The sequence below is a fragment of the Lissotriton vulgaris genome, chromosome 3_1 (genome assembly GCF_964263255.1).
Source record: "Lissotriton vulgaris chromosome 3_1, aLisVul1.2, whole genome shotgun sequence".
Classification (NCBI taxonomy): domain Eukaryota; kingdom Metazoa; phylum Chordata; class Amphibia; order Caudata; family Salamandridae; genus Lissotriton; species Lissotriton vulgaris.
Window position 1 is genome coordinate 558,390,354 of NC_141689.1, and position 7,002 is coordinate 558,397,355.

Sequence of the window (7,002 nt, forward strand, 5' to 3'; positions counted from 1 at the left end):
TGGATGGCTTGGGATTGTGCTGATTTTTCTGTGATTTTCGTTTTTTTGGCCTGTTGTGGACAGGCCATGTGGTTGGGGGGCATTTTGAGTGCTGCTACAGGCCCTGGCCATGTGCTGTGAGGGAGGGGGCCATTTTGAATGCAGGCAGTGTTCTCAGGCCTGCACCCATTTTGCCTAGCTTTCATCCATTATGCCCAGGGGTAGTGAGTGGTGCATGGGCCTAGTCTTTCTGTGGGTTGTCTTGAATTTAAACATCATGGAGGGGCTGGATGGCTTGGGATTGTGCTGATTTTTCTGTGATTTTCGTTTTTTTGGCCTGTTGTGGCCTTTTCACCAGGGGTAGTGAGTGGTGCATGGGCCTAGTCTTTCTGTGGGTTGTCTTGAATTTAAACAACATGGAGGGGCTGGATGACTTGGGATTGTGCTGATTTTTCTGTGATTTTCGTTTTTTTGGCCTGTTGTGGACAGGCCATGTGGTTGGGGGCCATTTTGAGTGCTGCTACAGGCCCTGGCCATGTGCTGTGAGGGAGGGGGCCATTTTGAATGCAGGCAGTGTTCTCAGGCCTGCACCCATTTTGCCTAGCTTTCATCCATTATGCCCAGGGATAGTGAGTGGTGCATGGGCCTAGTCTTTCTGTGGGTTGTCTTGAATTTAAACATCATGGAGGGGCTGGATGGCTTGGGATTGTGCTGATTTTTCTGTGATTTTCGTTTTTTTGGCCTGTTGTGGCCTTTTCACCAGGGGTAGTGAGTGGTGCATGGGCCTAGTCTTTTTGTGGGTTGTCTTGAATTTAAACATCATGGAGGGCTGGATGGCTTGGGATTGTACTGATTTTTCTGTGATTTTCGTTTTTTTTGGCCTGTTGTGGACAGGCCATGTGGTTGGGGGCCATTTTGAGTGCTGCTACAGGCCCTGGCCATGTGCTGTGAGGGAGGGGGCCATTTTGAATGCAGGCAGTGTTCTCAGGCCTGCACCCATTTTGCCTAGCTTTCATCCATTATGCCAGGGGTAGTGGGTGGTGCATGGGCCTAGTCTTTCTGTGGGTTGTCTTGAATTTAAACATCATGGAGGGGCTGGATGGCTTGGGATTGTGCTGATTTTTCTGTGATTTTAATTTTTTTGGGGTGTATAACTGAACTGATGTTCCTCTGTCTTCCATTGCTTTTAGGTGCACAAGACTCAAGAGAACCACCAGTGCCAGGAAGAAGTCCTGCAGCGGTGTGTGTGTGCAGCATAACATCACGCGACGTCACGTCTGGCCACAGACAACTCTGCAACTCGTGCAACTGCGGCCTGCTGTTCTGACCTGCTCTGAAGAAGATGGCCCCAAAAAAATTTCTCTGTAGCTCCTCTAGCAAGAAAGTTGCCAGTAAGGAGCAGAAGAAGCAAGTTACCAAGGAGGCTGGTGTGCCGGCCGCCGCGTTTTTTGGGAGTAAAAAATAAAGTACGCCTGCAGCAGCAGCGGGATCTGCTGGGGACCAAGCTGGGAGCAGCACCCCCGCTCCATTGGGCTCAGTGCCTCCACCACCACCACCACGCCAACTTAAGTCAAAGCCCTTGAGTGCTGCACAGGCAGTCAGTGTACTTCTTCAATCACCATCGACCAGTGATGTTGGCTCATCGCAAGAAAGTAGCAGCAATGTCCCTGAATCAACACAGGTTGTTGTAACTCATCTGACAAGTGTTGAACAACCACAGCCGCAACAACAACCACATGTGCAAGTACAAGCCCAAGTACATGTGGAAGGAGAGGCAGCGCAAGGAGATGCGCAAGCAGAGGTGCATGGAGGGTCACAAGTGCCCACAATAGTTGTTCCTCCCGAAGTAGGGGCACATCAGGAAATCGACAATCCAACCGAGGTATCATTTGAGGAAGCCACTCCTCCTGATGATCATTCATTGTCTTCCACATCCCTAGCAAGGAAAAGATCAAGGGGGGTGTCTACATCTTCTTCAAGCCCACCTCCTTCTGATGATCTGGATGAAGATTGGGAACCATCACGGCCGTCTGAGAGTGAGGCACACCATGATCTGACAAAGGTACCTAAGCGTAAAAGGAAGGTCGTCGAAAAACTCATATCTATGGAGTGTGATGAGGCTCAACAAGAAGTGACGGATACTGCTGCTGATGAAGCCTCTCACGACGACGAGCCAGTCATCATAAAGGTCACTGCAGCCCCAGCGGGCATGCAGCAAAAAGACATATTGACCCTAGCCCGAGAAGCTGCTGCGCGTGATGATGTTATCGACGAGGAGGCAATGGAAGAAACACCACAATCATTGGAGTTAACTAGTACACCAACACCTTCCGCTTCCATATTTCTTAGTCGCCAGAAGGGACCTCCATCCACCTCGACCTCAATTAGTGGTGGTGAAAGTGCAAAACGTACTGAAGTTCGGCAATCCACATCCTCCACTTCATCTGGCATTAGCAGCAGGACCACCACCACCAGTATCGCCGCCTCCTCCGGCCCCCAAAGACATTTCAAGTCCGCAGTTTGGGACTTCTTTAGTGTTTCCACAAAAAAGGAAAACCTCGCCATTTGTAGCATTTGTAAGTTTGCAGTTAGTCGTGGTAAGTTTGGTTCCAACTATGGTACCGTAGGCCAGAGAGGTCATCTTGAAAGAAAGCACGCTGTCCAATGGTTTGCGCACCTACAGGCGATCAAGGAAGGCCGAATTGCACGTAATGATGTTTCATCTGATGATGACGAGGAGGAAGAAGACATGTCAAACACTTCACTTACACCCAGTACCCCTGTCAGCAGCACACCCCATGTGAGCCACACTAAGAGTGTGGGAGAGAGTGATACACCAATGCGAAAAAGTTCATCAGCGAGCGTAACTGGGTCGAAGATATCATCATCATCATCCCGTAAATCCTTGGTCCAGGGCAACATTAAAAAGATGTTGTTTACAGAAGCGCAATATGAACGCAACCACCCACTGACGCGTCTGTATAACACTAAGCTGGCTAAAATGCTAGCTCTGGACCTTCTCCCTTTTTCTTTTGTAGAAGGGGTTGGTTTTCTAGAATTAGTGGCAGCGCTCTGCCCTAAATGGAAGGTTCCTAGCCGGTTCTATTTTGCCCGAGTTGCGGTTCCAGCACTACATGAAGATGTTCTGGAGGTGATTGGGGCAGCTTTGCAGAAGAGTGCTGTTCACACTATACATCTGACAACAGACATGTGGACCAGTGGCGCAGGCGCTGATTACATGTGCATCACTGCACACTGGGTCTCTTTTTCAGGGGTTAAAGCAAAGCTAAACGCAGGTGTTGACCCAGACCAAGTTTTTAAAGCTGCTCGAAAACATGCAACACTAGCCATGTTTGGTTTGGAGAAACGTCACACAGCAGAAAACATTTTGGATGTGTTTAACACAAAGGTCCTTGACTGGCTGTCCCCAAAAAAACGCCAGGTTGGTTATGTTTCCACGGATAATGGCGCCAATGTAGTTAAGGCCATGGAGCTGGGTGACTATTTCAGAGTGCCGTGTTTGGCGCACTGTATAAACCTGGTTGTCAAAAAATTCTTGAGTGATAAAGACAGTGCAGCGTACAGGGTAGTGGACACCTGCCGAAAAATGTGCAAACATTTCAGCCATTCTTTTAAGGCCCGGAAGCATCTGAGGAGCCTGCTATATGAACATCGAATGCCAGTGAAAGCACTCATCCAGGAGGTGGCAACACGTTGGAACTCAACCTTCTACATGCTTGAGCGTCTGTATGAGCAGTATACGGTACTCGATCACTATTTCCTAACACAGGGTACAGCTCAGAAGGAGGACCTGAGGATGGGTGCGGCGCAATGGGACATAGTTAAAAGCCTGACACGCATGCTTCGTCCTTTTGAGTTCTTCACGCGTGCAGTCAGCAAGGAGGACTGTAATTTGGGAAAAGCTATCCCATTGTTGTACATGCTGGAGCACCAACTGAAGGAGGTGTGTTCTGTGTTTCAAAAAGTTGAAAAAAAACAAGACCCTTTTGTTCTGGCGGAGAAATTATTAGAGCGCCTACAAGGTGATGAACGTCTTAAAATGATCCACTCAAACCAGCATTACATTTGTGCTACTATTCTGGATCCACGCTACAAAAAGGCGCTGGCAGGCCAAGCATTCTTTCCTTTTGCTGATGAAGATGTTACAAAGTACAAACAGTGGCTAGCCTCCTCAGCCAAGAGGTTTGAAAGAGAACAGCAGAAAATTGAAGGAAAAGGCAGTACATCAGCATCAGCAGGCCATCCCCAGTCACAACAATCCACTTCTGCACCTGTGGGTGCGGCACAAGTGACCTCTCAGCCGTTAAAGACACCGGCAACCGGATCATCTGCACCACCAGACACAACAGTAACATTGGAGGCTGAAGAGGATTGGCTAGCTCGGCTTGGGTTTGGTTCTCAAAAGGTCACAGCAACAGCTAAGCAAAGTGGAGGAACCTTGGAGGAGCACCTTGAGTCGATGGTGAAGGACTATCTGAATGACTCAACAGAGGTCTATGTTAATGCTGACCCATTGGCGTATTGGCATGGGAAAAAAGAATTGTGGCCACAGCTCTCCAACCTGGCTTTAAACTACTTGTCTTGCCCACTCGCAAGTGTGTCTTCTGAATGTGTTTTCAGTGCTGCTGGTGGCATTGTAACTTCCAAACGGAGCCGCCTCTCGCCCAAAAATGTGGAGAGATTAACAATGATCAAGATGAATCAGCACCTCATACCACCAGATTACAGAGTACGAGAAAGCACGCCGGATGAAGACGAGGTGGACAGCAACAAAGATGAGGGAATTTCTTCTCTGTCAGGTGACACTGAGCTCACCCTGCCTGAATTCGCAGAGTATGATGACGAAGCCTTATTCTTATTCGTGGACCGTGACACTGAGCCCTGAAAATGAGACAATGAATCAAAAACTTTCTTTTTCGTCCTTATTCACTTTTATTCCTGTGTGTCTGTCTTTCTTTGTTGTGCACAGTTAATATAATTCAAACTTTAATCACCTAATCACAAAAACAAGCCCATCAGCAGAACTGTCTTCACTTGTTTGCTTATTGATTTGAAGGTGCCGCAGTCTGCATTCCTCTGGTTCACAAGTTCAGAAGAACATGCTCCTCTATCCTCCTCCTCCAGACTCCTATTTCCATCAAAGCAGAGGGCTGGTTTACGCCCAATGAAGAAAGACTCAGCACTTGTGGGATTGTTCTACTTCTTTGCGGGTGTGTTGACGGCTCTGGGGCCATTGCTGGGAAGCTCTAATACCGGATAAAAGTGGTTTGGACCAAATCCGAGGCGGAAATTTTTGGGTGTTTTTGCTGACTTGCTTGCCTTTGAGGTGCTCTTTGGGGGGGTTCCGGCTGTTTGTGGGTGAGTTTCGGGGTCTGGGAGCACTGCTGGGACACTCTAATCTTGATTGCATTTGCTTTTCAGGAAATCCGTGGTGGTAAACCGGAGTTATGGCCTAGCTACACAGCGCGTTTGGACCAAAGGCCGAGAAATATTGTAAGTATGAGATTTTGCTTTTGGGCTGTTTGGGGGTGTTGTGCTTTTTGGCGGGTGGGTTGGCGGGTCTTGGGGCATTCCTGGGAAGGTCTAATACCGGATATAAGTGGTTGGGACAAAATCCATAAGGAAAAGCCTTTTGACACTTTTTGTCACTTAGGGTTCGTTAGGGTTAGCCCTAGCAGCAGGATTGCATGTGTTTTGGGGTGTTCTAGATTTTTGCAACTGAGTTCTGGGGTCTTAGAGCACTCGTGAGAATGTGTAATTTTGGTTGCAAGTCATTTGAAGAAAATCCATGGTAGGAAAGGGGGGATTTGGCATAGTTAAAGAAAGCCTCTGCCACTATTCTAAACTTAGGGCTCGTTAGGGTTAGCAGTATTTCTATTGCATGTGTTTGGGTGGGGGGGTTTTCGAGTCTTGGAGCGATGCTGGCTATGGATACTTTTGCTTGCTTGCAAGTGGTGTGAAATTTGAATACAATCCACGGTGGGTACGGGGGTATTTGGGCCTACTTTTACTTTCGAAGTACGTTTTGTCACCAGTTTTCTGCTAGGCCTCGTTTTTTGAGATCTGATTGGGGGTCTTCTACATTTTTGCAACTGGCTTTAGTAAGGGTCTGGGTGGAAGCACTGCTGGTAAGGTCTAATTTTGCTCTAAAACACAGTTTACAGTACACCTAGCTTGAGGGGAAAGATCCGCTAAATTAATTCGCCCATACTTATTTATCCTTGAAAAGGTGACTCAGACAGAGTACGCACTTTCAAAAATGTTGTACTGTCTATTAGGAAAATCAAAGTGTGACTTTTTGCACTACACAGCGTACATACCTTATATTTATTTATCAGTGCTGTTTTTCGTTCAATAATTACAGGCCGGGTTTCAGTCTGCAATGGGGAAAAAAGGATGAAGTCAGGCTTCACATTAGCGAGCCGCAATTCAGCATCCGCCAGGCAGGCAGTGTACAAGGTGTCTTCTGGTCACCAACATTGATGGACGAAGCGTCAGCTGGAATGGAGGAGTGCCGCTAATAAGAGGAATTGTTTGCTGCATGCAACTTACTTACCAAATTCAACAGTACAACTACAACAATACAGATACAGTCTTCCCCCGGGTTGTGTGGTTTTGCTTGATGTGTGACTAACTGACATCAATAATTCCACACACTTGCTGGGGAGGATAAGGTCATAGCAACAGGCTGGTGAAGGAATCCTAGGATATATTCTAGACTTACTCAGCTTCAGTACTATTTCTTGTAGTATTAGCCAATGTCAAAGAAATCCTACGCAAGTACAAGTTATACTATAAATACTTTACCATTTGTTAGGCTACATTGTGGCACTGTTGTAGTCTAGTGCACGGTCACCTGCTATATTTTCTATCGTACCGTTGTAATGCTACAGTAAGGACAAACCAGGTTTAATTTTCTTTTTTTCCATAGGCATGCAACTGCCACTGTGTCACACCACTAGTACCACTGCAATGAGGAGGAAATTTCATCCGCCCTGGATT